We start from the raw sequence: 10,566 nt of genomic DNA, 5'->3' as shown, positions 1-10,566 counted from the left end.
CTTGGTGTAAATGAACGCAGCCCTTCACCTCTGAGAGTTAGCTCATCCAAGATCAACTAGGAATTAAAAGGACACCCCATTATTTTGACTGCAGCAAGGTTTCAGTGTTGCGGCAAAAGCAGGAAACAAATGTGAGAGGATAAGAAGGGGAGAGACTTTCACAGCAAACACCGAGTTTCTTTTCCCTGTTGTTTCCTGATCCTTCGGAACTTGTAAAAATTGGTAAAATGTTAAATAATGAGAAAAGATTAAAACAAAAATACCCATTTTATAAAAGTCATAGCTAAAGTGGTTTTAGTGCTGTCCTCATATTTTCCTTTAATGTGGAAAAAGTTAATAAAAAAAAATCTTTTTTTTTTTGAGAAGAAGGTCTTGCTATGCAACCTGGGTGGAAATGAGGGGACTGGTTTACTAAATGGACCCATTTTCACACTGAGACTGCAAATTTTCCCTTAAAACAAGGAAAAATAACTTGATGAGAGGTTCTTAGAATGAGTCAGCATCAGAACTCCCATGTCTTACCCAGTTACAGACTCTATGAGCATACTGTACTTAATTCCAACACATCTGTATTCATAAAAGAATGAGCTGTAACATAAGCCTTAGACTTTGCAGAGCAACTGATCGCATCCCAGGGGAAAAACACATGCAAACTGCAAGTTGTTCTTTCTAGCCTCTAAAAATACTCTGAGATTTCATAAAACTGTGGTATTTTTCCTTGGTATCAATAAACTGAAACAAACATTGTTCAACCAACAATGTTTAACAACTTTTCTCTTAAAAACAATATTTTTAAGACAATGAATGAGGATAACAGCCAAAATAACCTGGACAGACATTATTTAAAATTGCAAATCAATAATAGTTGTTTTGAAATCTTCAACTCTTAAATGCAGTTCAAATGTTTAATAATAAGAAATTATCATTATTAATATTGATATTTGCTGTTATGATTTGGAAATGAAGGGTCCCTCAAAAGGGTTGTATGTTGAAGGCTTGGTTCCCAGTGCAACACTGTTCAGAAGCAGGGCTTTTAGGAAGTGACTCAACCATGAGGGCTCTGGCCTAATCAGTGGATTAATCCATTGACTGATACATAGTTTGATGGCATTATTGTAGAATGGTGGAAATTAGAAGGTGGGGCCTAGCTGAAGGAAGTATGTGAGGGGAGACATGCCCTAGAAAGATATTCCTTGTCCCCACCCTCTTCCTGTCTCTCTGCTTCCTGGCCACCATGAGGTGGTTGACTTTGCTACACCATGCAATGGTGTTCCTCCTCTCCACAATCCAGAAACATGGACTAAAACTATACAACTATGAGCCAAAATAAATCTTTTCTCCTTTTAAAATTGTTTCTTTCAGGTGTTTGTCACAGCAACAAAACAGTAACTAGTACAAACTCTAAATATTAGGTGAGAGCTTTAATGAATGAACTTCTGTCACTTTGTGGTCATTTATTCTTAAATAAGTGTCAAGGTAGGGTATCTCTCTCTCTCTCTTTCTCTGTCTCTGTCTCTGTCTCTCCCTCTCCCTCTCCTTCTTTCTCTGTCTCCCTTCTTTTCTTCTCCCTCCTTTTCTCCCTCTCTGTCTCTCTCTCTCTCTCTCTGTCTCTCTCTCTCTCTCTCTCTCTCTCTCTCTCTCTCTCTCTCCTTCTTTCCTCTCTCCCTCTCTCTTCCTCAATGTGAATACTATAGGAACTTCCAGCCATGATGAAGTGACTGGAGCCAAAGTAACCCTTCTTCCCACCTACACAATCATAAAATTGAACAAAATATATGTCTTCAAGAAGTGGTTAAATAGACAGTACAAGACAATAGTCCCTGTGGGAGCAGAAACTCACTGCTGGAATCCTCAGAGCACTCAGCTCTCTACCTGGGGACAATTTCCTAAAAGAGGTGAAGAGAAAGGAGGTCTAGGTAAAATACAATATTTGTGCTAAGAAGACAGAGATAATATATATAATATAGTATAGTATAATATAATAATAAGCTAAGCAGACAGAAATCTGAATTCAGGGCACTAGAATGGCTGAAGTGCAAAGCAAGGAAACAACCATGTCAGAAGAAGGCCCTGGAAATTTTTGTAGGAGCTAACTACAGTCCATGAGCAAAGGCTGTATGGTATACACACAGGGCAAGGTGACCCAAGGCTCAGCAGATAGCAGCTGCTAGAGGTTTGAGAATAGAACAGATACACTAAATAAGTGGAACACTGATGAGGGGTATTGAACTTCCTGCCCTGCTAGAATTGAGAGATCTAACTACTACACAATTAACATCTTTGGAATTCATGTAAGCCATGGAACTCTATGTTTTAGTAAAACCAACTGTAAACCTGTTCTAACCAATCTTAAACAAGATTGGTCTTAGACAAGATCTGTAGGGAAGACAGTGCTTAGAGATGAAGATTCACCAAATTAGAGGAGTTTGAAATATAGTTTAAGCTTTCCAAAAATTCATACGAACTCAAGGTGACTGGCCAGAAACTGAATTGTCTGCTTAGTAGAGGCTTCAACATCCTTTATAGAAAAAAAAAAAAAACAGAGTCTTTATAACACATTGCCTACAATTTTTGGAGCTCAGACAATGGATTTAGCACACAAAATGTTATGTTTAAGAAAGTAAAGTGAAATATGCTCAAATAACTAAATAAAAATATAGTCCTAATGAGTGAGTATTTTGGTTAAATATAGAGTGTCCTTGAAAAGGCTCATCTGCTGAAGGTTTGGACCCTAGCTGGTAGATCCAATCATTGAGAAGTGATTGGATCATGAGAGCTCTGACCTAATTGATGGATAGATTCATTGATGGATCCCTTATTTGTTGGCAGTTGGAAGTGGTAGAAAGTAGGATGTGGCACCAAGTTGGAGGAAGTAGACCACTGGCATCTTGCCTTAGAAGGGAATATCTTTTCCTGGGACTTTTGCCCTCTTGTCTCTGCCTCTCCACTGCCACATGGTGAGCAGTTTCTTCTGCCCACTCTCCTGCCACCTTGATATTCTGCCTCGAATCAGGTTCAAAGCAATGAATCCAGATGACCTTTGACTGAATCCTCTGATGCCATTTGCCAAAATAAATCCTTCCTCCTTTTAAGCTGCTTTTATCAGGCATTTTGTCACAGAAATGAAAAAAAACTGACTAACACACTGAGAAAATAATGAAGTTCAAAAGAGAAATAAAACAATGAAAATTAAAATTTGGACCTAAAATGCACAACTGAATTTTTTAAAAAAGCACTAGATCAACATAACAGCAGATTAAGAAGTATAAAAAAATCATATCAATAATTGAATTAAATGCAAAGGACTAGAAACCTTGGTATAAAAACATATATTGTCATTTCAAATAAAAAGCAACAGTCAACTATATGTTATCTAGAAAAGATCCATATTAAATATTAAGGAACAGATAACTTGGAAAGAGAAGAAGGTAAAAACATTTCATGCAAATAGGGAGTGCAAGAATCTAGAGTGGCTATATTTTTATCAGACAAAGTAGACATCTATAAAAGAATTATAAGAAATAAAGAAAATTGTACAACAATAAAAGAAGAACTTTTTCAGAAAGACAACCCTAGTATGTGTGTACCCAACAACAGAACATTAAAATTCTTGAACAAAACCTGACAGACTCAGAGGAAAAAAAAGAGTCCAATATACATAGTCAGAGATTTTCATAACCCCGTACTTGATAGAACAAGTATTTTTAAAACAGATAATGTAAATAACACAATCAATCAAATCAACTTAACATTTACTACATAATAAACCCAGCTAGTGCTGACTACACATTTGTTTGCCGGTGCATATACAACAATCACCCAGACAGACCATTTGCTGAGCCATAAATATAACCAATAGGTTTCAAAGGGTGTAAACCTGACAGCATATGTTCTCTGACCATAACAGGGGAAAAAGGAAAAAAAAAAAACAAAAAACTCCATGTTGTTGAACAGGCAGGAAATGAAATAAAATCCAAGACAATTTTGTTTAGGAAAAACACACTACTGATATTAGGATGAGTAATATAAATAATTAGTGAGGAAAAATAGGAACTTTAGAAAGGAAGAAAATGTAGTAAGAGGTGGAAAAATAGGACTGAAAAGACTAGGGAACTTTAGAAAGGAAGAAAATGTAGTAAGAGGTGGTAAGGAGGAAATACAAAAGTCATTATTTGCCAGCTACTCATCCAATAAGGGACTAATATTGAGAATCTATAGGGACCTCAAAAAACTCTGCCTCCAAAGAATCTACACCCCAATGAAGAAATGGGCATATGAATTAAACAGGGAATTCTCAAAGGAGGAAGTACAAATAGCCAGTTAATTCACGAAGAATTGTTCAACTATCCTGGATATAAAAGAGATGCAAATCAAAACTACACTTAGATTTCATCTCAGCCCACCTAGAATGGCCATAATCAAGGGTAATAACAACAACAAATGTTGGGGAGGATGCAGCAAAACAGGAACCCATATACCTGCTGGTGGGAGTGCAAATTAGTACAACTGTTATGGAAAGCAGTATGGAGATTCCTCAAAATCTAAAGATAGAACTGCCATATATGATCCAGTGATACCGCTTCTGGGCATTTAGTCAAAGGAACGTAAGTCAGGATACAATAGAGACCATGATGATCATTGCAGCACTGTTCATAATAGTCAAAGTTTGGAAACAACCCAGGTGCCCTAAAACTGATGAATGGATCAAGAAAATGTGGTATATATACACAATGGAGTATTACTCCATTGCTTTGAAGGTAGTTTGAAGGTCAGTGGACACAATTGGAGGACATAATGTTAGATGAAGTAAGCGAAGCTCAGAAAGACAAAGGCCATGTTTCCTCTCATATGTGGAAGACAGACCCAAAAGATAAACACACACAAAAACAAGCATAATCATATACAAACTCAGATGTAGAACATGTGTGTAACAGTGGAACTACTCATGGAACTCAGGGAAAGAGGGAAAGGAAACGAGAAGGACAGAGCATCAGTAATATCATAAAACATAACATCTGTGAAGGTAGAGGATATAAGGATGCACTGGAAAACAAATGTGTAGTCAGCACTTGCTGGGTTTACTATACAGTAAATGTTAAGTTGATTTGATTGATTGTGTTATTTACATCATCGGTTTTTAAATACTTGTTCTATCAAGTAAGGGGTTATGGAAATCTCTGACTGTGTATATTGGACCAAAGTAAAGTATATCCACAGTGGGGATACAATGAATATTAACATTTGAATATTAACTTAAATATTAACAAAAGACAGGACTGTAAAATAGGTACAGTATGTGTGGAGGGTGTACTTGTGGGAGGCGGTAGGGTGAATGAAGGACATTAAGGTGAGGGTATATGGTAGACGGACTTCACATATGAAACAGAACTAAGAAACTTCTTGCAATTGCTTTAAGTGGGGTGGGGAGGGGGTTGAGAGGGAGAGACAATGGGGGCGATGTAACTAATGTTCAGTGTAAGTGTAAGGGGAAATGTCACTACGAATCCCCTCTGTATAACAAATATATCCTAATAAAATTTATTTTTAAAAAGTCATTATTTTTACTTTTCTGGAGGCAAATCCCAGTAATGAGAAAACTGATAGGAATCCAGGTCCCCGGATCCTGTACATTCCACAGGACATTTGTTCTAGAATATCTTTTAGGCTGTATCAGCGTCCTCAACTGTGATGTGCACACAGAAGGCCTGGGGCTCTTGAACCTGAGACTCTGATTTCCACATGAAGAGTGCACACACGGCTGGTGCTGCCAATCTGTAGAGCACATTTTGTAAAGTGCATTTGAGAAGAGACCATGTCATAATGTTCTGCTTGTCCAATTGTGGAAAAAACGAGATCACATGGTCAAGGCCAATGATATTTTTCCATTTCATAGGCTTTCATCATTAATTATAAGCCAATTTTATACAAAGAATAAAATGTTTTTAAAGTGCTTGGAGAATTAAAGCTGTTTTACCACAAATGAGAAAAAAAAAGAAAAAAGGAGAAGAAATAAGTGGGAGCCAGATAACCAAGCATGCAGTGATTGAAGCTGGAAGAGTCCTTGCCTTCTGTGTCTTGTAATGGGGACAACACTGTCGATGATAAAGCCCAGGGGAAGGACATTCCAATGCAATTTCAAATACTTAGCTTTTGCTCTCATGAAATATGTTATAGGCAAACACTCTGATAGAATTGTAAAGAAAATGTGAACATAAGAAAAAGAACTAATACACATCGCCAAGAGAGAAATTCAGGGCTACTAGACTCAAGATGAAGTGAGACAACAAAAGAAAAATTCTTTAAAACTTGAACAAAATGAGGTGAACAATAAACTCTTTGGTCATTAAAAGACTAAATCAATGGACTCTGCTTATTGTTTCATAACAGGTACCACAGAATATGAATCCTCAGTCTTAAGTATTTCAGCGTGCCAATTGTACTCTTTCCTTCAGTCATGAATTCAGTCAAGCAATGTTTAGAACGCCTAGTGGTGGCAGACATGGTATTTCCACAACAGCATTTATCTAAGGAAGAGTTCACAGCACCCAGAAATCATTTTTTCTCAAATAAGATGATTTTTTAATTAAATTAATTTGGAAATAAATTCAGATTCACAGAAAGTAAATTCAGACTTATTTATAATTACTTGGAAAGAATTCAGACTTACAAAAAAGTTATAATAGTGCAAAGAACATGATAAGTACTTTACCCAATTTTATTGGGTAATGTTCTGTCACATTTCCTTTATCACCTGAAGCATTTGAGCCTGAGTTTCATGGTCGTGTCCTTTTCTCTATCTGCTTTACAAAAGTATGAACGATACGGATGAAATAGCTCTATCAGATAGATTCGTCTGTATTCCAAATTTGTCCCTTGACTCAATAACATCTTTTCTAACGCTTTCCTCCTAAATTGAATCCAGGCTAAGATTAGATATTGCCTTTAGTTGTCATGTCTCTTCAGTGTCCTTTAATTTTGAAAATTCTATTAGCTATTCTTTGTCTTTTATGATATTAACATTTTTGAAAAATTAATTCTCTCTCCTTTAAATGGAATGTACTTCATTTAGAGTTGTCTGATATTTCCTCATGATTAAACCCAGATTATGCATTCCTGGAAGGAGCTCTATAGAAGGGATGTTCTATCTTTCTCAAGATATTCCATCCAGAAAGGATGCTATTTTTTAGGATATTTAATAAGATAATTGTTCAATTTTAACATAAGCTTCTATTGATTTTAAATGATTTTTCTAAATTAAGAGAAATGTTTTTATTAATGTTTTATGCTTTTTAGAACAGGTAAGTCATCTAACATTTTATGCATATGCTTCCTGAGCTTTTTATGCTGATTACATTTTCGATGGTCTTGTATTATGGATCAAGCATTCATTCTAGACTTCAGCAGCTATAGAGGGAAACATTCAATTCAGAATCATGTTATAGTAAAACATGCAAAATGACTTTTCAAAAATTCTCTCCTATGCAAAATACATTTGCAATTAAGGCACCCTAAAATGAAATATTTTCATTTTGTCCCTTGCCACTTGCTTTCATCATAACCGTCACTAAATTAAATGAGCCACTAAGATCTCGTTGTATCCGGTACTGAACTGATACTAAAACCGCCACTAAATAAGTCATGACTTCATGAGACTTAAGCTTTGTTTGTTCACTTCTGTGTCACAGATGAATTCTAGAGAAAAAAGCACAACCTGGCAGCTGTTTTCAGTTCATTGTACTTAAAAGAAACATTTGTTTTCAATTTGTCTATAAATAAATAATGATAGAAGACACAACTGAGGGTCCCAGTACGATTTTTATACAAGTTCACTTTTGGAGATCTGATAAGCTTATAACTGCATATGTTTAAAGTCATTGTAATATAAAATTCGGAAACTTGAGGTGAAGGAATCCTACTTGTCAGGCAATTCAATGTGCATTTTATTCATCTTTTACTCACCGTCATTTGCCAAACATTTTGTGTTCTTAAAAATTTTTGAACAAAAATTTTAAATATGGGTATTTAAAACATTAGCATGAAGATGTTTACATCATGCTTTGAGATTATAATACATGATAAATGTATGGATTAACGATGTAGAATGAGAGAATTATGTGTGTGCACATGTCCCTTTTGGAAGCACAGCAACATATTTGCACCTGTGAGCATATAAAGTATGGATATGTTTGTATGATCTTAAATGAAGTACATTCCATTTAAGACAGAAAGAAGGAATTTTCCAAAAATGTCCGGGTCATAAAAGACAAAACAAACAAGAAAATTTAACAGATCTTGAAGATAAAAATATTTTTGTGTTGGACAACAAATTCAACCAACAGAACTTAACTGTATGTGCACTTAAACTGTTAAGTAGGTAACGCTGAACAAATCCTTATAAATGCCAGACATAATTTTCTGTTGTGGAAACTCAACAAGCAAATTTCAATTGGAAATGAGTTTGTTATAGCTATTAATTATTCTCTAAGATGATGCAAGCAATTAAGTCTCCTTAAATTAGAATGAACTGAATTTTGAACACTGGGTGATGTATTTAAGAATATTTGGCAGTAATTCAAACTCTAGCTTTAAAAGCTCCTATAGAAGTATTCTTTAACATCAATTTTAATTATATTATGCTCTGTACAATCCAGTCCAGAAGGACAAATTATCACATGTCACAATGATAAAATACAAACTTTACATTAATCTTCAAAGTTGAACTAGTTTTCTCTTATTTACCACTGTATAACACACTTAGGAATGGAAAACACTAATAAGAATTATTTCTTGGTTTCTACCTATTGGTGTAAGGAGAGGAACATAAGACAGATCCACCCCTTCACCCGTAATCCAGCTTGCCTTCTGGCTTTAGTGCACACAAACAGAAAGATTTTCCAACTGTAGGATGTCCTTCAATTTGAGTCCTAGGTAAGTATGGCATGCTTCATTGGTCTTTTGATAAAGAATTGATTTACAGTGCTCATCAGATTAAATTCCTTTTTTTAAGCTATCAGAAAAATCTAAAGGTAAAGAAGTAGAAATTGGATGAGCTGAGAAAGAGGAAATCTGATAACTCACAGCCCCGCTTTGCACTGTTTATGGAAAGACGCACGAAGGCAACCTTTTGTCAGAGTAGTTTGCTTTGGGTTTTAAACATTTTTGCTCAGGAACCACTAAGATACAAAAGTTACACACATGAGTAAGAAAGAGGATTTCCTTCTGAACACAATGGACAGGACAGGTGCTGAATAAAAGGGAATTTATCTGACAGCCAGGAAAGGATGCACTTGAGATTTGTAAAAAAGTTCCTCATCGTTCTCACAGACACAAAGAAGCTGCCCATCCCACAGGGCAAAACTGCCAGAATTTGGAGGATGGCAAAGCTGTCAGGAATGTGGGCTTGCTACTGAGCATTTTTTTTTTTTTTGCCTCACTTTCCTCAAATATACAGAGAAACCATGATAGCATTTACCTCTCGGGTCGTTATGAGGGTTAGATGTGAAGAACTTAGAATACCACCTGGCAAAAAATAAGGATGCAAAAATACTCATCAGTGTTATCTTCCCTAGAACAGCAGATAGTATAAGGGAACAAATTTACCAAAGGTACCACTTCACTAAAGACGGGCTGTCTCTTTGATTCCTTGCAGCTACTCTGATCCAGGTATGTCTATTGAGCCAGATTTTCTTTCACAGAGAGCTTATTATTATCGTTGTTGTTGTTATCATTATCATTATTACTTTAAACAAATCCCTATTTGGCATTCTAGCATCTTAGTAGGCAAAAAACACAACTCCAAACTATGTTGGATTTTGTTAGCACAAATCTTCATTTTACTCAATGTTTCCACAGTAGCCATTGAGCGTTGACTCAGTCTTTAACACGTTGAGGGTGAAGACTCAATTCAGAAACATGTCAGAGGCTTCCAGTCTTATTAGAGAAAACATATGTAATAACCTGAAATAATTAATGTGTACCTCCTCCAACACTGTCCTGCATCAAACCCTCCTCACTTCAACTTCCTCTTTCAGACAAGGCACAAGGTCTGAATTTTGTTCCCTCTGTTCTTCTCAATGTCATGGAACCTTTCTGCCTTGACTTTAAGCAAGCTCAAGTTCACTTCCCCTTACTAGACCCTTGCTGCTCAGTAATATTTTTCTTCATCTCCAATTCTTACAATGACTCCATTAATGGTCCACCTGGAAAGAAGTATAGGTTTTGCAGTCAAGAAGCTTGGATTTTAATATGCACTTATACATATGATGATCTTAGTCACAGTTTCCTTATCAACAAAATGGAAATGATGATGACTTTGTAGTGCTAATGTAGGTTCAAAAGAAGTGGATATAGTGTCCATTCAATACATCATCCACAGAAGACACTCAAATAGCTTGCTTCAGGCCCTTTCATCTCAGAAAAATCCACTCAGAAAATCCTCTTGAACACCACTTTACTAAGGAAAAGGAAATCATCTTGTATATGTGGTGTCTTCCTTTGAGCTAAGCCTTTTTAATTATTTCTCTACATCTCTTTCCTCTCCTCCTGCATTGTAGGAAGGCAGATCTC

Source organism: Castor canadensis, chromosome 9 (assembly GCF_047511655.1).
Source record: "Castor canadensis chromosome 9, mCasCan1.hap1v2, whole genome shotgun sequence".
NCBI lineage: Eukaryota > Metazoa > Chordata > Mammalia > Rodentia > Castoridae > Castor > Castor canadensis.
This window is presented reverse-complemented; position numbering follows the sequence as displayed.